Source organism: Lissotriton helveticus, chromosome 4_1 (genome assembly GCF_964261635.1).
Source record: "Lissotriton helveticus chromosome 4_1, aLisHel1.1, whole genome shotgun sequence".
NCBI classification, from domain to species: domain Eukaryota; kingdom Metazoa; phylum Chordata; class Amphibia; order Caudata; family Salamandridae; genus Lissotriton; species Lissotriton helveticus.
The window spans coordinates 1,140,402,528-1,140,424,647 of record NC_136063.1 but is presented as its reverse complement, the minus strand read 5'-3'; the positions used below and the strand labels follow the sequence as shown (position 1 = coordinate 1,140,424,647).

General features: G+C 46.6%; 1 long non-coding RNA gene across 1 annotated transcript in view; it reads left to right on the top strand.

The window, feature by feature from the left end:
* LOC144827453 (uncharacterized) overlaps positions 1-22,120 on the top strand; it is a 1,218,604-nt gene that overhangs the window by 790,879 nt on the left and 405,605 nt on the right. Inside the window, exon 4 of the long non-coding RNA XR_013610193.1 lies at positions 1,864-1,921. This is a non-coding gene — a long non-coding RNA (uncharacterized LOC144827453). The remainder of the gene's footprint in view (positions 1-1,863; positions 1,922-22,120) is intronic.

The window sequence follows — 22,120 nt, the reverse complement described above, 5'->3', positions numbered from 1 at the left end:
TTTCTGTATACATAATCCTGCAGCCATACAGTATTTGCTTTTGCTATCTTTGATGTTGACTATGAAGATGATTGATGTCTGACACAAAAATAGAATTTAATAAAAATGGTTCTTTGACATGTCTTTTTAGAATCATTCACATGTGCTGTATTTTAGCACACGTTCATTGAATATTAAATTGAAATACAATTCTTTATTTTTTGACACTATAATATTTGCTTACTACACAATCATAACATTTTAATATTCCATTACAATACAATAAGCATGCATAGTACATGCCATTCCTTTAAAATACATCCAACAATTTCAGCATATATTCTACAGGTGTCAGCAGGCGGTTGATAGTTGGTCTACCCAAAGGAATGGCCTTTAGGTTGAGGAGCATTGCCTATAACCAATACAGTAATGCATTCCTGAATATCTAACCAGATTGCAAGTCGTTTCAGGGAGGACTGGTCTGTCTGTAAGCTTTATGGCAAATGGATGGCTCTTAAAATATGCAAGTTCAGTATCCTGTCTCAGTTATTCCAGAAGAATTCAATTTTGGTACATGATGGAGAAACTCATCCATGTTTAGGAATCTGGGATGAGGAAAAGACTATTGCCATCCCTCATAGCTGCTACTATTGAACCCTTCTGTTCCCATAGTCACTACTTTGCAGGTGTGTGTCCCCTATTGATAAATTCAATAAAGGCTCCTCAGTGTATTTATAAACTTGCATTTTTTAGAAAGGTGACACTCATTAAACAGTCAAAATGCTCAAAATGGCTTTTAGGGGATTATTCTCGGTTAAATGCCTATTTCTCTTTTTGACACCAAATGCGCAAGAAGCTGGACACACAAGTATGCCTTAAACACCACTTATTAAAGATGGAGATGTGTCTGTAACAATGCATAAACGATGAACTCCTGCTACCTAAGCAGGCATCAGATCAGATGCCATTTGTGTGCATTAAGCCTGCTTCGTAGTCTGCCAAAGCATATTAAGTGCTACGTTCCCTCCCGTAGCCTAAGATCATCCAACACAAATCTGCTGACCATTCCAACTTTTAGATTGGTGTCAAAGGGAGAAAAATCACTTGTGGTTATAGGCTCAAAGGCATGGAATCAACTTCCACCTCAGCTCCGCCAGATTGATTCTGAGTCTGTGTTTAGGAAGGCCCTTAAAACTTGGATTTATAGTGCACCAGATATACTGTGTAAAACTCTGATCTGAATGCCCTACTTCCCTCTGTTATGAGCAGCAAACCATAGTAGCGCTATACAAGTACACTTTGGCATTACATTACATTACATATTCATTTTCTGATGAACTGATAAAGAAAGTAAACTTTGAGATGCAGCATTTGCTAAACTCTAAAGAAGAAATAGATTATTTTACCCACAACACCAACTTATATACAATTATTTTATAATGACATTTAAATGTTGTGGCCACTAACTGAACCCTATATGAAAGAGGCATCCATTGGGGTTTCAGGTAAACTGTGGCCCTGATGTTGGACATTTCATTTTTAGAACTACCACCAACAAAAAGGGTATGGGGTGGCTTCTAATATACAGAAACTCTTTGCTGCAGGCCGCTAACCTCTGTAGATCCAAGGTCATGTGAAGAGGTGAAAAAATATAGGTTTGGTCATGATTTTGTTCTCAACATATGAAAACTCAGGTGATACCCAGTAGTTATGGTATATCTTTCGGGCCTGGGCTCAAATTGATTTTAGGAAATTGTGCGTTATTCCAGAAGTACATTTCTACAAAATTCTGTCAAAAACTAAATTATGCATATATTTATAATCAATCTGCATCTTTCTATGAGATATTTCTTGTTATATCAATTTCCTTCTTATTTACTTTAGGCAAAACGGAGAGCAGTTCTAAGAAGAATTAATGACAAAAAGGCGAAGGCATTCTGAGGTAAGTGATATTGCAAAATAAATATGATATACGTGATTATTTGGCAATATATTTTTAATGTCGAATTAACTATGAAATTGTAGTTAGGGGATATATATGTACTTGCATCCTGCCTTCAAGACTGAAATTTAGAAGGTTCCTCTTGGTTTATCCAAATCAGTTTGCTCGTTTTCCATACACAAGTGGTAGTGTTTAGATAATTTATAAACATGACTGCTTTAAATTGATTCCGTTGCTATTGTCGCTAGCTGCTTCGGTTAATCCTACCTCTTCAGTGACCATGGAAATCTCAAGACGGTTTATCTTGGGAAAAAGAGAAATGGGATTCCAAAGTTGCATTACGTACCAGATGGCTTGAACGTGGTAGGACAGACAGATCTCTTTATTCCTTAGAACTGTGTCATGAAGGCCTATAAGAAATGGATATTGGCTTGATTTCTCGATAAGTGATACCTGAAGAGAGAAGAGGTGAAGTGATAGAGAAATCAGTCAGAACAGATTTCCCTCTGAAAACTGTGAAGGGCATGGAGCCTTTTCTGTTATCGGTTGAAAGTAATTAGAAAGGATCACTTTTGATGACATTTAGGCTTGGTACTATTATCTACCTACTTTTCCATTCCAAAAGCAACTCTCCTGATAGGAAATCTAATAATTGTTGCCAATGAAACAATATGCCCTTTCAAACTAATTTGCATGTTTTAATCTGTAAATGTTATCAGGAGATTTTTCAAAGGTATATTGGCCCTGTCCTAAAACAGAACCATCTCAGGTCATGCCGTCCACCCTTTGTCTATCTCCTTTAGCTATCTTCTCCTTTGATTAGCCATGCAGTAGGAATGTTTTTACTGTTTAACATGGCTTAACATCACTGTTATGTGTACCTGCCTTAATATATTTTATGGTGATCTGTCTGTTTTTTAAATATTTTGTATATCAATGGATTTTTATGATTGTTCTTTTAACCAATTTGGGTTTTACTAGTATTGTTTTTATGATTCTATTTAAGAACCAAAATACATTTCAAATGAATGACTAAGAGAATGCAAGTACGTGATTTTAAGAAAATGTGTTCACATTTATCTTATCTACAGCCACAGGTTCCTCATACATTCATCATAAAGCTGACAGTGCATGTGAAAGAACCATCTATCTGCTTTGTATACCTAAACTCGAGTAACTAGAGGAGACAAACGGGCCCAGCCATACCACTAAAAAAAATCAACCCATGTATTGCACTCAGTAGCTCTCGGGGAGTACAATTCACAAAATAAAGTAGTTACACAATGGAGCTGGTTCATTTTGGTTTTATATGCAATTCTAAAAATTGAAACTTCTATGCCAGGTGGAAACAACATAGTTTGCGGTTCTTTGGCACACATTTGTCAGCCTGACAACTATTTATAACGGAGAACATTAAATCACATGCAATTGCAAATGTATGTTTTTCTCTCTTCTTTGTTTTTCTTTACATGGAAAATGATTTTCCATATGCAGAAATTCCTTTCCATGCATGTCTGTGAATATGGGGTAGTGAGGAGGGCGGGGTTTGGGTACTTTCTTGTGCTCTTTGAACCACGTATATCTAATAGGGAAAGCAGTAGCTTTTAAAGAACAAGAGTTTGGGAAACGTTATTGCAAATGTTTCTCAAATCAAACAATGTAGTTCCTTTGTTGATGTGTACCACATTGGCAAAGTCAACTACCATGGCATTGACAAGCAACAGTGACTTTTTCAAGCCCCCACATGGCAATCTTTTTTAAAGTTTTTATTTATACAGGGGGGAAAAACTACAGAAAATACATCAATAGAGACCCCTCCCAAAAATGTAATTACACAATTAATTAAAAGTATCAAAAATAGCATTATATAGTTCTAGATCACCAAATTGATCACACTTCAAACCCAAATAAAGTGACATAGTGCAACAGTGCATTTATAGCTTCAAAAATATTTAACCTCACTTCTAGAGAAGTCATGTGTAATACACAATAAAGCGTTCGACTACAATACGCAAAATACTGACAAGTACAAGAATAAAAATACATCACTAACGACCCCAAAAACAGTTTTAATGATAAAATTAGTTCTAGTTACCAACAATGTAATAATACAATGCGATCTCGCTAAATTAATAACATTTTTTTTAAACTCAAGGCTACGTGGGGGCTGAATATGCAGCCACAGAGGGGATGCACTGCTGGTACTGCAGGGTGTCTCCTCTTCCTGACAATGTTATTCCTGACCGGGGCAGCTGCAATCAAGCCACTTACAGGCTGCAGCAGCAGCTTTCTTAGTGATGTGGGCCATGCCTTTCGTGCTGTCTCTGCTCAGCCAGCTGCAGGGCGTGATGTTTCCAATGGATGCGCCAGGGCAGGTCGTCATCTGGAAGCCGGCACGCTGCACCACGAGGTGGGTGCGGTGTCGTAGCTGTAATGGTTGGCAGTCTAGTTTGCGCCCCACATGCATCCCTACATCCGCAGGCCAGGCGTGGCCGGCGGGGAACCAATAAATGAAGGACGGCTGCTCGAAGCACGTCACTTCCTACCTAGAAGCTAGTGTTGCCTGGTTTGCTGTTTGCTGCGCGTCCCCCCCCCCCGCGCTAGCCCACGGTCCAGTCTGGGGGCCTGTAGTAACCGAGATACACCCTCACCACATTGGCGACGAGCGGAGGGAGCCCAACCCTTGCTCATGCACCACGCTGCACCGGTGCGCACCCGCCTCCTGTGCGCGGCAGCGCCGCGGCTCTGATCTGGCTGCTCTCCCACCTGCAGTGGTTCTTTGCGGCCCCTGCAGCTGCGTCCTCGGACTCCGGAGGCCCTGGGAACTGCCTCCCGGGATATTTCAAGGGCACCCGATGACGTTGCGCCTCAGGCGCGAAGCCCCTGCAGGCCCTGGAGTTAGACGCGCTCCCCCGGCATCGTGCACAGGGTGAAGAATAGAAGAAAAAAAAACACGCCCCACGTGCTGAGGCCCTGTTGCCAGGCCTGTCTGCCCCTGTTCCCTGCAGTGACGGTGGACACCAACCCGGATAGCACACCCCTCTATGTGGCTGCCTCACAGTGCATGTGTGGTTGAGCACTGGCCACCCCGTGCTGCCCAGAAGAAACAAAAAACAAGCACTGGTAAAATCCAGGAACAGGAGAAAATAAAGGGAAAAAAAAGAACTTTGAAGGAAGAAGGAGAGGGGAAAGCCGTCAAGGCAGGAAGGCCATTCCAGAGCAAAGTAAGGAGAGTGAAAAGGGGGGAGCCCATTCGTTCAGGGGTACCCCAAAAGCAGGAGCAAGCATCACCACAACATCAGCTAGGACACACACTGCCATATTCATCTCCGAGGGCTGATTCAGTAGCCCTGAAACACCCCTAGCCAAGCAACATGGGAGATGACGATGCCGCTGCAGCGCCTATCCACATCCCACTCCAGCATGCGGCGTCATGAGTCCTACCCCCGTTTAGTGAGCTGGAAGACCCAGCGACAGCCTCCCCCAGGTGGAAGACGTGGATAGAGCGCCTAGACAACTATTTCGTCGCGAACCGAGGGATGGACAAGGCAGTAAAAAGATCCCTGCTACGCCACTATGCTGGAGATGAAATATTCAAACTATTCAAGCATCTACCCAACACAGGGGCGGCGGATGACTATGACGAAGCCGTGGCGGCGCTCAACGGCCATTTTGACCCGCACCTGAGCTTGGATTTTGAGGTCTTCAAGCTAGGACAAGCACGCCAGAGAGGAGGAGATTCCATGGACCTGTTCTATGCCCGCCTCAGGGAACTGGCCAGCACATGAACAGATGAAGACCAGCCAAAAGCAATCAGGAGGCAACTTATTCAAGAATGCCGTGACAAGACGCTACTGGGACTCATATTGCGAAAACCGAGGATCACGTTGGAAGATATCTTGATACTCGCCAGGTCGCACGACCTGTCCGCAGCAAGAGCAATGGACCAAGCGCTGACCAAATCTCAAGGGAAGATAGAGTCCATCAAAACAGAGCGGGCAGACGCGGTAAGGACAAAACCAAGAGGAGACCAACTCAGAGGACCTCGAGGAGACGCACCCAGAGCAAAATGTGGGTATTGTGGACACGAGCCCCATGCCGCCAAGGACTGCCCTGTCCAAGGAAAGACCTGTGCCAACTGCAGAATCCCCAATCATTTTGCATCTGCCTGTAGACGGCGCAACAGCACTCGGAGCTTCCGAGGGCAGAAACCCCCAACGCGAACTGTCCGGCAGCTATCGGTGGCAGACGCCACGCCACCTGCCCACACCCAGAAGAGGCCCGCAAAACACCTACCAACCGTGGAAGACTCGTCAGACGATGACAATGAAGAGGCCAACAAAGTATCTTTCGCGAAGGAACTAAAGCAATGCCGCAGACCCAAGCCACCTGGGTAGTCCAAATTGCAGGGACTGATGTCAAAGCGGTTATAGACACGGGAGCGACAGTCAACGTCATGGGTCTACAACAGTACCAGAGCCTGCGCCCTCACCCTCCCGTAGTGCCATCCAAGACCCAGATCTACGCATATGGAGCCGACACGCCTCTGCCTTTAAAAGGAAAGATGCTAGTGCCCGTTAAAGCCGATGACCTCGAGGTAATGGCTACGATCCATGTCATTGACAGAGAGGCGGACACCCTCCTGAGCAGCCACACCACCGAAGACCTGAAGTTGATCGCGTTTGCCAGGAGGATCCGGACGCACCAGGTAGAAGAACTCCTGGGGCAATTCCCCAAGCTATTCAAAGGCCTTGGGTGCATCAAGTGTGAACCCATCCAGTTGCATATCGATAAGTCAGTTGCCCCGGTCGCCCTGCGACATCGGCGGATCCCATTCCACCTGCGGCCGCTCGTAGAGAAAGAGTTGGAAAACCTGGAGGAGCAAGGGGTTATCAAGAAGGTATCCGGGCCGACACCGTGGGTATCCCCGATGGTCATCGCTGAAAAGCCCAAACAATCAGGAGTCATTTGTCTATGCATTGACATGCGGCTGCCGAACAAGGCGATTAAGAGGGAACGCCACATCACACCAACAATGGATGACATAATCGCGGATGTAAACGGATCCAAGTGGTTCTCAAAACTCGATCTGAACGCGGGTTATCACCAACTGCCCCTGTCCGAAGAGAGCCGGTTCATCACTACCTTCAGCACCCACCTAGGGCTCAGGAGATACAAACGACTTCGGAATATCCTCGGCGGCCGAAGTGTTTCATAACACCATATGGGAACTGCTGTCCGGGCTACCAGGAGTGTTGAACGTAAGTGATGACATCCTCATCCACTCAGCGACGGCCGCCGATCATCACAAACACCTCCGCGACACCCTAAAACGCCTAAGCGCACATGGAGCGACTCTTCACAAAGAGAAGTGCCAGTTATTCCAACCTTCCCTTGAGTTCTTTGGCTATGTATTCAATCAGGAAGGCATTCAGGTGGACCCGAGAAAATCACAGTCCATCAAAGACACCCCTTCTCCAACAACACCAACGGAAGTAAGAAGTTTCCTAGGCATGGCCACCTACTGCGGGCGGTTCATACCAGGCCTAGCCACCCGAAGTGAACCACTCCGAGCCCTCACAAAGGTAGACGCAACCTGGCACTGGGACCTGAAAGAGGAGGAACCATTCCAACGGATAAAGGATGCACTCCTAGGCGAGGCCATGCTGGCATACTTCGACCCTGCGAAGCAGACAGAAGTACTGGTAGATGCAAGCCCTGTCGGCTTCGGCGCAGTACTGGCTCAAGAATGCGAAACAGGTCAGTGAGCCGCCCTGGCGTTCGCCAGCAAAGCCCTCACCCCGACAGAAGCCAGATATGCCCAGATTGAGTGTGAGGCGCTCGCCATCAAGTGGGCCTGCAACCACTTCCATTTATACCTCCGGGGCCACCCGTTCACCATGGTCACCGACCATCAACCACTGGTCCCCCTCTTCAAAGGGACCATGCCCCATCCGCTCCCACGCATTGAACGATGGGCGGTCCAACTGCAACCCTATGAGATGGAGGTAGTCTACCGTCCAGGATCCAAGAACCCTGCCGACTTCCTTTCAAGACACCCAACTCAGATAGAAAGGCTCGAGGAAGATGAAGACGGCGAAGAGTTTGCCCATTGGGTGGCTCTCACATCATGACCCCAGAGCATGTCACTGGACGAAGTGAAGGAAGCAGCCGCCACCGATGCAGTGTACACCAAGACACTGGGAGCAGTACAGGAGGGCTCCTGGACCGACTATCTGTGCCAGGCCAACTCGTGGACTCCAGAAGACCGGGAACTCCTCACGAAGATGTGGCGAGTCAGTCATGAGCTGAGTGCCACCGGAGATGGCATCCTGCTGAGAGGACCCCGGCTAGTCATCCCTCAGAGCCTCAAGCACCGGGCCGTCCAGCTAGCCCACAGGGGACACCAGGGAACCACTAAGATGAAGTCGCGAATGAGGGAGAAGGTATGGTTCCTGGAGCTCGAGGACATGGTGGAGGAATATGTCAGGCGATGCTCATCATGCCAGCTGATGAGTGACCCGGAGAAGCCCCTTCCGGTCATCACGGAAGAAGCCTGTTCCATCCCATGGTCCAAAGTAAGTGTGGACTTCGGAAGCTTCCCTGGGGGAAGATGCACACTGGTCATCGTGGACACCTACTCGAAGTATCCCGTGGTCGAACCAATCGTGTCGACGGCATTCAATCACGTAGGGCCCGTCCTGGGGAAGATTTTCGCGATGTTTGGCTTCCCTCAAGAAGCACGCAGCGACAACGGTCCCCTGTTTCAAGGGGTTGAATTTGCCACCTTCCTCCAACAACAAGGCATATCACATCGCCGCATCACTCCCCAGTGGCCCCAAGCTAATGGGGACGTGGAGAAGTTCATGCGCACGCTGAACAAAATGTTTCGCATAGCCGTTGTGGAACAGGCAGACCCAGAATAAAACCTCCATGAATTCCTGCGAGAATTTCAAAGTACCTCTCACTGTGCGACTCAGCGGAGCCCGTAGGCCCTCATGCTCCATGGACACCGTCGGGACCTTCTCCCTACCTGACCAGGATGGTCGCCACCCCCCCTGGATGGAGAAGCAACACAAGAGCGAAGAAGGTGACAGAACCAGGAGGCAAGTGTTCGCTGCCGAGCCACCCCCAGGATACTCAGAAATGGAACAACGGTTATTCTGCGAAACCGGCGTCAAGGGGGAAAGTTCGAGACACGCTACGAACCTGGCACCTGGACCGTCACGGCGAACTGAGGCACGATGGTAACTACACGCAAAGGAACATAAGAAGTATCAAGAAACACATCGTGGTTTAAAGAGGTCCCACCAGAACACCGCAGGGAGACCTCGAGTGACCACCAAAGCTCCAGGGCCACGGCTGTGGCCGAAGATGACACAGGAGAGTTAGCGAGCAGCCAGTCCGGGGAAGCCCCAGAAGTACCCTCCTCTCATCCACACGAGAAAAACTTAGAAAGCCTCAGTTCAAACAGCATGAGAGGGTGTACTGGCTCCCAAGGGTACAGCCTGAGGCCTAACCCACACCCGAGCCAACCGCTGAGAGACTATGCCTGCTGACGAGACCCAAAATCCGCCAAACGAGTTTCACGCAAGTACCGAACGTTTGCCTGTGAAATCTAATGTAGATTTTGAGCTGTAGTTTTGCTAACGGACAAGTAACATCAAAAGGACAAAGTTGGATAGGGATGTAATGGTTGGCAGTTTGGTTTGCGCTCCACATGCATCCCTACATTCGCAGGCCAGGTGTGGCCTGCGGGGAACCAATAAATGAAGGACGGCTGCTCGAAGCATGTCACTTCCTACCTAGAAGCTAGTGTGGCCTGGTTTGCTGCGTGTCCCCACCCCGCGCTAGCCCACGGTCCAGTCTGGGGGCCTGTAGTGACTGAGATACCACAGTAGCCTACACAGGTGCTGAAGGTGTGGGGGTTCTCACCTTTTGCAGTAAGGGTGGGCAGCATGTAGACGCCTCAAGTGTGAAGGGCACCTGATGCTAGCTGCGGCACTCCACCCCTTCCACCAATATCCTGCATGCATGGCTTCACGCTGTTCTACCCGCAGGGCTCACCTCATGCAGCGCGAGTAAGCGGGTATTTCTCCTTGTGGGCCCTCGCTCGCATGCAGAGGCAAGGACGGCACAACACCTATGTATGGTACATGCAACTGACCTAGGGCACGTGCGCCCGGCCCCATCTATTGGCAAACACCACGTCACTCATGACGCCTATGCTGGATGGGTGTGGGATGAGTGGGAGTTGCTGGATACAGTGACGTGTCCAGCAGTATACTACACTAGACAGCAGAAAATGTTTACACTAGAATCTGGCATCTGAGCACCTCTTTATTGCTGGAGAGCCTTCTTGCAAACAACATTGACCAGCCATATGAAAGATTGCAATCACAGCTGCTGTAAGGACAAATTGTAATATGGTAACGCCTGGCACTATTATATGGTAGCGTGGTTCAAGAGACGTGTGACACAAAAATTCAAAATTGTTTTGTGGAAGCTTTGAAGCAGATAATCTGAATGCTAATGTTCTGAAAGAACAACTACTTTGCTGCCAATGTATTAACAAGGGTGAGCTAGAATGTCTCTCAGCAGGCCTACATTAATTTTATAACTTGACATTTCTCTGATAACCAAAGCTCATTAACAGGGAATTGTTTAACATAAACAACTAATGTGTGTGATCAAGAAGTGAAAGGCGGTTGCAGTCAAACAGTCTCAGGTACATTTTTCGTTATCTGTCTAGTATCATGCTCAGGTCTGAGCTGAGATGTTGGCAATTGGAGCTTGAATTTGAACACTTTTCTACTTCGAACACCACTGTTCTTTAAAACTGTTTTGCACATGTGCCAAGCAGTGTCTTGAAACAACATTTACAATGACCAACTAATGAAATAAATTGAGGGGTTTGCACATATTAATCAATGCAAATATTTGGCACACTGGTTTTGGAGGGCAAACATAGCTGTAAAATTGCAAGTGACTTGCAAACACTCCCCCAAGCCAGTAAAACAATATGCAAAACAGTTCACGTGGTTGCCCCAGGCGATTGTCCAGTGTTCCAAGGTCAATTTTCGAGTGGTATTCTGGGTAAGCTGAGAACATCGATTTTTCTGGGGTCCAATGGCTTTTGAGGAACCAAAATGTTTGCTTGAGTATTTTAGACAAAAAATGATAAAGTAGTTTCATGCTATCCTCTACATAACTCCGGAGCAGGACACCAACACCCCGTGGAAGAGGACTTACTTTTCATGAATACTTTAATAACACGATGACAGCGACATACAATCAGGGCTCGAGTGGAGGTCCCACGCGGGTGGACGGTGTCTCCCCACTTATTTTACCGGGAGCTCGATAACTGGAGCAAATAGAGCTACACATTCACTCTTTGGCCTCTCTGGGGCGAGATCGAAGCCCATTCAAAAAGCTGCTCACACGCTGGCTTCTCTGATGCAATCGCATCTAAGGGGTGAGCAAGGGGAGGCAATGAGTCTGAGGGTGCAAGCCACCTTTCGTGACGTCACTTCCTGTCGTGACATTAGCGTATCCCCACTTCTTTTTTTAGGACTTGTGCCCTGCATACAATGTAGTAGTCCAGGGTTCGCTCTTATGAAAAATGATGTAAGGAAAGGTACATATTAGAGGCCCTCACATAGAGAGGACTGTGTGAATAACCAAAGAAACCACAAATCACAGCCATGAGTGTAGTTCTATTTTTCTTTGTATTTTTGCAGCTAGTTTAGTGTGCGGGCTTATTATATCAGCAGCAGACAGTCGATCGAGCAACTAGTCCTCAACTCTGCACCCTGTGGTAAATGTGTTGGTGACATGAACTTCGTGATCTTGCTCAGTTAATTTGTTCCGGAAGCAAGGCCCCATGAGGGCCTTAAAGACTTTTCATATATTTGTAAGAGGATGTACAGCGTGGACTCATTGAAAAGTATAATGATCCCTAGAGAGTCCATCTTACTGGGAACGAAAATGCTTTATTCCATCATATCCTCTTCTTTCCCAAGAAATGATCGTTTGGTTCATTTCAACACAAGATAAGCTTGCTAATTGAACTCAAGAGCAATTTCAGGGGGAGAGCCTTGTGTTGTTGATCAGCGTTTATGTTTTAAATTGAATCATTACTAGGTATAAGCAGGGAACGGCCAATGTAAAAGGCTTACTGCGATTGTTTCCAAGGTGTGAATTGCAGTGTCTGTTCTGATGCTTACAGTGGGCCATGATTTTGCTATATTTTGATCAACCAACTCAAGGAAAGTATGGCGGGGTTACTGTTCATCCATCCAGCACAGCTTTTCTGCCCGATCATGATGATTGTATGTCTGAAAGTAGTTTAGCAAAAATATCCTGTGGCAGGATGAATGGGGCTAGTTCAAGACACCATTTATTAGGCTGTGCAGTAGTATTCACGTAGCACTACTTCATGTACTCTTAAATGTCCTTTTTAATTGACCCCACAACGTATAAAATGAAAATATTAACGGAATGTTCATATATGGTTAGAATCAATTGAAAGGACTGTGCCCTTTTTCTGTTTTTACTAATAGTTGGAAGTTTGAGAGACCAATTCACAAAGAGGAGTATGTGTATGTGAGGTAGTACATCTGTAGTACGACTTCAAGTACACATAAAAAAGCCCTTTGTGAATTAGCCCTCTTATGTCCTAAATGTTGTTCACAAAAATATCATCCAGTTGGAACTGTATTTTCTATTATTAACTCAATGAGTGATATGTTTGTAAATAATATGCTGGATGCAATATATCTATCTGACTGAATGAATGAATATAGGCTTTATAAAGCGCAAACTTAGCCCAGGGGCATCAAGCGCTGCGGAGAGGGATCAGAGATGTCCATAGGTAAAAGGGCTTACAGATTTGAGCTGGTGAAAAGCCAGGTCTTCAAGGCCTTATGGAACAACAGCATTTTGGTTATGATATTCTGTTACCACACCCATCAGAAAAGATGTCTTTCTCTTGTTTTAGTGCATCTTCTGGCAAAAAGAGCAGATGTACAGAAATTCAGAGCAGGATATTTCCCTCATTTGTCTCCTTTGGATTGGCCAACTAGATGGTTAGGGTTATCATCAGGCTGTTGCAAAAAAACATGATTACACCTCTTTGTGTCCAATCAGAATGCTCCGTCTCTGGATTTCTGAGCCTTCATCTCCCAGGTTCATCATTCCAGTGACCCAAAAGCCTTTTATGCTTTCCCTCATATTGCCCTAATCAACAGGATCGTGCTTAAGACTTGGAACAGAGGTTACAGTTCCTTCTAATTTCACCCCCCCCCTTGCATCACAGCTCATGGTTTCCCAGCTCTGCAGGGTTACCCTGAAACCACCATGGGCCTTCCTCCATTCACCATTCTTTATTTCTGAAGAGTCCACTGAATTGAAGCATGGGGGACTTGAAGTTGAAAGTTGAGGCCCTCGGGCTAAGGTTTTTTCCTTAGCTCCTTCATAAGTTTAAAGACAAAACCCCAGTGATTCGGTTCCTGGTTCCCTTCTGGAACCTCTTACTGGGGCTATGCCCACTCAGTTAAACTTTAGTGAAGGTTAAATTGTAATTCCTCTTAGCCAAGTATTGTAAAATATAGAAGCCTTTAGTGTAAGAATCATACCCCAAGTTCTTTCAGGTTAATATTGTCCTAACAAAAAGTCAGGGATTCCAATCTTAAATTCTTGCCCCTGTTCAACTGGCATAAAAAATTGGCCGAAAACAGAGCACAGCACCACAATAGTAACAGCTGACCCTCAAAAGTCAGTAATGTATTTTAATTGCAGGAATACATTATGAATAAAATCAGTCCATATGACAAGATCATGAAAAAGTATAGACTCATTTTCAGAAATGTTGACACATAGTTGTAGTACAAAAACAGCCGACATGTGTTTCGTCGATGGCTGACTTTCTCAAGGCTTTAGGGTTGTATCTGTGTGTCGTGTGGTTCATCAAAGCAGAAATTGGTTCCCGATCAAGGTTTCTCAGTAGTACTTGGAAGTCTAAACGACTCCGTTTGTACAAAGACCTGGCAGTGATAATTCTCCAAGAAAATTTGGTGAGTCGAAAATACCAACAAAGCGCCCTTTTCTCATTCAAGGTCACACAGAAGTATTTTGAAAATGTTAATTGGTCCGTTGGCGCAAAATCTACGGTGAATGTTGGCTAGGTCAAATGAGCTTGAAGGATCCCGTTATAATAGACGGTTAAAGGCCAACATCTAAGGCTCCTAGAGTGATTGCCGGTCGTACACCGACATCCGTGAAGTTTTAAATCCGACTCCCGACGTGTAATATAGGTGCATTGAGGGAGTTTTTCTCACTGCACTGGGTGACACTGTGGATGGCACAGTGTTAACATTGAGCACACCAGATCACGTATTAGTATACACTTGTGCAAACTACAACAGAGGTGACTGTTCTTTTGGTAACCACTGCCATCACTCATATATTATAAAAAATTGTCCTTTCCATTTTACCTCGACCCATTGTCTCCTGAAGAAGTTTTGCTTTATTGCTTGGCTGTCTGATGGGCTCTTTCCGTTTACTTGGCACACATATCTTAATTTTGATCAATCAATTCTCGGTTTTTCCATGTTTGGGCGTCAAGCTGAGCCTTAGGCTTTTGGTAGTCACTTTGTATAGATGGATTGATTAGGCCTTTTCCTGAGAACCCATTTAGGGGACGTCTGTCAAAAGCATGTCTTCTTCCGCAACAGTATTCCAGGAGGCATCCCTTAGGGGAAAATGCAATGTGGCCACTTTTTCTTCCCACCATACTTTTATGGTGCATTTGGGCTGATGGTGGATGATTCCCATTCAACAGACTTTGGTTTGATAGTTTTGGCTTCCATTGACCTCTTAAATGGCAGAAGTAATGTTCACCAGTTTGAAGCATAGGGTTCTCATGTCCTGTTCTGTAGACATCTGAGTTAACTTCTTGGGTATATTTACAATATGCTAGGACTGTGAGAGTTAAGACTGATGAAGCCGTAAAGGTCTGATAATTTACCAAAGACTTCATATCTCCAAGTTTTGTTACCTTCCATACCTACCTGCCTTTCTAGCCTAGTCATGTTGTAAAGCTACAGGACTGGCTACATATGGCTCTGGGTGTGATTTAGAAGAAGGCTTCTTTTTCAGGTGTTAGCTGGGGAGAGGGGCCAACAGAAGAACCAGAACTGAAAAAAGCATGAAGAAAAAAAGAGATAGGAAAAAGGTGGAGTTTTTTTTTTTAAAGCCCTTTTATGACTTTGGGTGAGGACTAGTCTATTAGGATTGTAATATGAATGACTGGAACTTAAAGTGATGACGTTTATTACATTTTTCTTGAAGAGTAACAAAATGTGCACCCTCATTTGCTAATTTATGCTAATACTAGGGCAAATTGTCTGATAAAGCTATATTGTTACTGCACTGTGGACTTGCTGTAATTCCAGTGTAATATAAGGCTCCAACACGGCAAACCCGCAAAAATCAAGCAATATTAAGATTGGTAACAACTCATTTACATTTCGTTAAGATTTACTCCAATTATCAGCTGCGTCTGCTTTGACATTTTTGTGGACCGCATGTAAACGAAACCACAACACAAATCGTGTACGGCAGCAGTTCTAATGATATGCAGCATTGCGAATATGTACTGTTTGCGGATTGTACTCTTTCCAATTGAGCAATAGTGGTGATTTGTAGTTACCCTTTTCTTTAGGATGGTAAGTATTTTTCTCGGAGTTCCCAAGTTTTGAGGTGTTTTGAATAAATGTGAATATGCAGATTCACCACCTGCAGGATTACTTTATGGACTATTTCCAGGTGCAGTATTTTTTTTTATAATCAAATTTATTTGCATTTGAAAGAAACAAACATGCAAAAGACAGCATATCGTTACACTGTAAGTCAAAGTCCATCCCTGGCATACAGCAAGATTCCCAGTCATGATTTAAAACTTTCAAGCTAGTTCCTTCATTTGAAAAGCAATATAGCTATATAGGAGAAAGAACAAGCGCACAATTCAAGACAGCAGATTAAGCCATTTGCCCCATATCCTATTAAATTTCTCGTGACATCCCCATGCCTCAAAGAGGGGTTATTCTTGAGCTGCACACTAATCCACACCCTGTTGCTACTTTCTTACGGTGGGGCGTTTGACCTGGGCCCAGGCCACTGCAATGTCTCGCTTGGCCACCGCCATGCCCAGAAATCGTTTGTCGGCTCTTGAGGCATCCAGGCCATCGAAAACTCCCAGAAGAAGGTGTATGGAATCAGGAGGGACCTGCCACCCCAGAGTTTGTGTAAGCTCCAACTCCACAGCCGACCAAAATGGAGCAAATGCAGGTCATAACCATACCATGTGGTAGAAGTCGGCCTGGGCTTGTCTGCATCGTGTGCATTCTGGGGAGGAGCGAGGCCCTGCCCTATACAAGCATGCATGAGTGAGATAAGCCATGTGAAGGTAATAAAGTTGAATGAGATGCAGTTTAGAGAAAGTCGTCAGAGTTTTAGAGTCCATAAGGGTGTCGCACCAGTTCGCCTCCTCCAGGGGACCCACCCAAGCCTCCCATCCGGTATGTATGGAGTCTAGGGTGGCAGGGCCATTGTTCACAAGGGATCGGTATATCTGGGACACCCCCCCGCCACCGTTTCCCATCATAACCGAGCTTCCAGCGGTCTAAACTCAGGAAGCGAAGTGCCTGGTGGAATGTGCGCAGTGAAGGTGTGGCGGATTTGTAGATACCTGTAAAATTGAGCGATGTGAAGAGAGTGACGCTGTGGCAGATTGGGGAAGGCCCTAACGTGATCACCCACCCAAAAGTCCCCAAGTAACGAAATCCCGACCTGGTCCCACTTCCAAAAGCCCTCGAGGGACGCTGTTTCACGCAACCATGTGCTGTGCCACAGAGGTGTGTGTTGGGTAAGTTTCTTATCCCATCTCGTGTAACGGAGGGCAGAGCGCCAGGCCGCCAGGACCGCTCTAGTGCTAGGTGGAATCATTTGTGGAATGGGGATTAGGCTTGGATTTGTGGGAAGTCCATTGTGTGAAGTTCTGTCCAGTAGGCCGGATCAGACCAGCCACCAGTAAACCAATCATGGACAACAATAAGCCTGGTGGCCAAGTAATAGAGATAGGGATTTGTCACACCCATGCCTCCATCAAAGGGAGGGATCTAGCAGCGTGCCAAGGCTATATGTGGTCTTCCTCCTCCCCACAGGAACCTGGTAAGTACCCCATCAAAGTCTCGGAACCAACTACACGGAAGGTGAAAGGTGACGTTCTGCAGAATGTATAGGAAGCAGGGGAGAATCATCATTTCAAAGAGATCCCCTCTTCCAAGGGGGTTGAGGGAGAGAGATTGCCATTGTTTGAGGTCGTGTTTGGCTTTTGTGATCAGGGGTGTAATGTTAAGGGCCCATTCCTACTCTGGGAGCAGAGCCACCCAGATCCCGAGATATTTGAACGATTGCCTCCGTAAAGGGATGCTAGACTGCCAGTCAAAGCAAGCCTTCGAGGGATGGAGGGGGACCAACGTGGACTTCTTCGGGTTGAGTCGCAGGCCTGAGGCATTCTCAAAGGCCTGAAGCACTTCCAGGCAACGCGAGCCAGAACTTTCGGGATCAGCCAAGAAACGCAAGATGTTGTCCGCATACAGGACGATCTTATCCACCTGGTGGGGGTCCCAAGACCATCCTTGAATTTGGGGGACATTACGTATGAGGCAGGTCAGGGGCTCCATCACCAGCACAAATAGACGTGCTGAGAGAGGACACCCCTGATGCGTGCCTCTCTGGATTGGAAACGCCTCAGAGAGGGCACCGTTGGTCAAAACTCTGTCCTTGGGGTCTGAGTGCAGGACATGGATAAAGCGTCTGAAATTGGGGCCAAAACCCATTGTGTCAAGAACATTCTCCAAGTAGCCCCAGTCCACCGTGTCAAAGGCCTTCTCGAAATCAATGAGCAACAAGGCCAGGTATGGGGTGAGGAGGTGGTGGTGGGCCAAGGTGAGGTGAAGGTGCCGTATACAATGCCGAGTACCGCATGCCGGCATGAAACGACATTGATCTGGATGAATCAATTTGTGTAACAATGGACCGAGACGTTGGGCCAGGGCTGTGGCAAAGATTTTCATTTCCGTGTTAATTAAAGAAATTGGACGATAGTCCACACAGGAAGAAGAGGGTGTATGGGTCTTGGGGATGACCACTATAATGGCTACATCGGTCTCAGAGGGGAAGGTGCCTCTCTCTCGACTACGTGTTGGAAGAGATCGACCAGGTGGGGGACCAATAAGTCTTGGTACATCACATAGTACTCTTGCGGTAAGCCATCCGGCCCTGGCGTCTTCCCAGAATACAGTAGGGAAATAGCCTCATGGATTTCCTCCGGGGTAAGTGGGAGATCCAGGTCTGCCGATTCGGCCTATGCAAGGCGGGGCAGCTGGACCCCTGCTCGGTCAAGCAACCCAAACAAAGAGGCCCGGGGGGGCGTGTGGAATAGAGCTGGGCGTAGTAGCCCGCAAAAGCCTGAGCAATGGCCCAGGAAGTGCAGTGGTGGGTCCCATCAGTGTCTCGGATTTCAGGGATAATTCTGTTAGCTTTAGGGTAGGAAACCAAGTTAAGAAGCAATTTTCCGTTCTTGTCGCCCCATCCATATACACGGGCCACAGAGGAACACCATAGCATCTTGGTCGACTCCAGGGAGATTTGACAGATCTCGTACCGGATCATTGCAAGCTGCCTGGTGAGGTGAGCGTCATCCGTGTCAGCGAGGGTCACTTCCAGCCGCAGGGCCCGTGCCTCAAGCTGGGTCAGGTGCTCAGTTTGTGCCACCCGTTTCGTGTGTACAAGACCTCTGGCTATTCCATGTAAGGTAGCCTTACCGGCCTCCCATAGTGTGCCCGAGGAAGGGATCGAACCTTGGTTGGCAAGAAAGTAGTGCCGCAATTCTACTTCAAGCGCATCCTTAATGTCCGCGTCTTGCAAAAAAAATGCTTTTATTCGCCAGACTGCTCGCACCCCATCAGTTGTGCCTCCCAAGCGGAGGGAGATGGCAGAGTGATCCGAGATACCGTGAGGGAGAATAGAGATGTTAGAGACCTGTTGGCAATCAGTGGCAGGCAGGAGGACCAAATCGATTCCAGAGTGGGTTTGGTGGGCCGCTGAGTTGTGAGTGGACTGTTTCGACCGGGGTTTCCAAACCTTCCAAGCATCACAGAGACCAAGGACCGCTGACCAATCAGATAGTCGCTTGGAACAGGTGAGACGCGAAGAAGATTGATCACCCGTTGTGTCGAGTGATGGCTGCATGACTGAGTTGAAGTCACCGCCAACTACGGTCTGGCCCTGGGGTAGGGCGGAGATTACCTCTGTAAGGTGTGGAGAGTAGAGGGAAGTGTGGCAGGGGGGATGTATGTTGATACTAGGTTCAGGATACTACCGGCAAGCTTACCGGATATGGCAACGTAGAGACCCTGCACGTCGGTCGTCACATGGAAAAGGGTGAAGGGGAGACCTCTCTGGGTCAATATACAAAGCCCGCGAGAACTCTGCATGAAACCGGAGTGCCACACCCTATCGAACCCGTATCGTGCGAGGGGTGCAGTATTTTAACATGAGTGAAAATAAGGTTATATGTTTGAAAGATATTGCACATTTCTGAAATGAATTACCACACATCATCGTAGTTGATGTGTTACTGATGATAGTGCAGGGTGCAGTTTAAGTTTAGAATTCAGGAAATGCCTGGTTTGGCCACTATTCGGGTTTAGCATCCTAGACTGCTCTAACACCTGCAAATACATAGCTGAGTCATTTGTTAATAGATCTTAATGCAATGCAGATGTAGTGCCATGTACTCTTTATATGTGCAAACTTCCATGAGCAGTGGTGCAATAACGTTATCTGATAAATAAGTAGCTTGGCTCAGGCATGTACTACTCAGGTTAGCGTAAGTCACACCCACATATATTTCCTTGTGGATACATTTCTTGAGATGTAAGTGTTCTTCATAGAGGCAAAATTGGTAGTATACTCCTTCACATTGATGTTTGTGCCCTTCACAGAAATGTATGCATGCATGAAGATTCCCAGGAGACATGTCAACTATCCAACAGTTATCTGCTAATCATGATATGGTAAACATTTAGTTTACCTCCCTATGTGTGTTCTTTAGGGCGGGTATGGAGGGTTCCAGTGACTGCCCATTTGGGAGAATGGGACAGTTACCCTTCCTTTAAAAATGTGTCACGGGTGTCTGAGCACAATACCTGTCATGGAAGTTATTAATGCATGTGCTGCCTGACCTTCGAGGGCAGGGCTAAAATTCCTAATAATGGCAGGTGAAGTCTTGACCTTCAGGGCCTATCAAAGGTACCCTGCAACATAGCTTAACAGACCATTAGATAATCCCACTGCTTAAGGAGGAGGACTGGATTCTCCGCAGTCTGTTGCTCTCAGTAAGAATGTGCCGCTATTGACCACTAAAAAATGGTTACAGCGCTGTTTCCTGACAAAACATGCGTCAGGGATATTGCTGAGCTGTATCAACTAAAAGAAGGTAACAGAGGTGCTTGGGGTGCATGCAGTCTGGCCCCCAGAGAAGGGGGTAGTACAGAGTATCCTGCTCCCCTCAGTAAGCAGTGTTGAAGCAGTAATAAAAGGTTTGGAAAGCTCTAGGGCTCAAGGCCCAGTAGCCTTTCCTCAGATATCATCAAACTAAACCCTATTCTGTGGGCCCAAGTCCTGGCTCCGGTCTTTGGAGTGATAATCAGTGGGCAAGTTTTAACAGAATCCTGGAAAGGAAGTATTGGGGTCCCATTGTTTAAAAAGGGTGAAAGGGATCTGCCCTAAAATTATTGCATGATCATCCTGGACATTCCCAGTAAAATGTATGGGAAACATCTACTGGGTTTATTGGAAGATTGGGTAAGTGGTGTCAGAATTTTACTAAAGGTCCAAATGGGTTTCCATAAACGGTATTCCACTGCAAAATGCTACTTTATCCAAAACCTTTTGACTAAATAATATGCCCTCAAAAGAAAACAGCCCCTTTATGTGTCATACATCGATTTGTCAACAGTGTTTGACACTATAAATAGGACTCCACTATGAGAAAAGATGCATTGATGGAATTGACCACGGGCTTATTAAAGCTAATAATTTAGCTACACGATGACTCGTAGACTAGAGTAGAACATGGGGAAATGGAGCCTTGTCCAAAAGATAGGCCCCCCAAGAGGACTCAAACAGGGGTTCAGCCTGGCTCAGCTCCTGTTTTCAATCTATATTGCGGATGCTATGGTACGATTAAATCAGGTTTGGTCTTTTCCTCAAAACTTAGGAGAGGAGTTGAGACCATTTCAGCAATGTTTTACGCTGCTGACAACTTTTGGACCTATTGGAACTTACGCCAGAAGGCCTTCGGAGGCAATGGGATGTATTTTCAGAATATTGCGTAGGGAGGGCATTGGGGTTCCCCCTACGGTCCCCAACACTAAGGGCTGACCACGAGGGATGGGGTCCCCGGGGCCAGAAGTGGCCCTGGGGAGGAGGGGGCCACGTGACCACCTCAGGCGAAATCAAATAAAAAATCAAAAAACTAAACTAAATAAAATGCTCAGGCAATGGGGGATGGGTCCTCAGGGCCCAAAAATAATTAAGGGAAGGGGGGCCACACAGCTCCCCTTCCAAAAACAAAATGTAAAAAAAGCCGGCATCTCGCTGAGGCCCTGCCCCCTTCCTGCAGCACTCTGCAAACGCGCCCTCTGGTGCGTTCTAAGTTGGAGAATTAAGTCCCCTTGAATACTGATTGTCCCTAGGGGCCACTAACCCACCAGGTACCTCCAGTACACGCCACACAGCTGGATTGCAGAGAGGTGGTCCGAGGCCATGCCCTTTTTTACACCACTCCGCAAATACAACTTGTGGCGCACTGCTGGTGGAATGATGAGGTCCTCTTGTGTCCTGAGGACCTCAGGACACAAGTGGACTTCATCCCCCGAGCAGCAGTGCGCCAAGAGGTACATTTGCAGAGTGATCTAAAATGGGGGCATGGCCTCGGACCACCTCTCTGCAATCCAGCTGTGTGGTGCTTACTTGAGGTACCTGGTGGGCTAGTTGGCCCCCAGGGACCCTAGGTATTCAAGGGGGCTTAATCCCCCAACTTAGAACGCACCAGGGTGTGCATTTGCA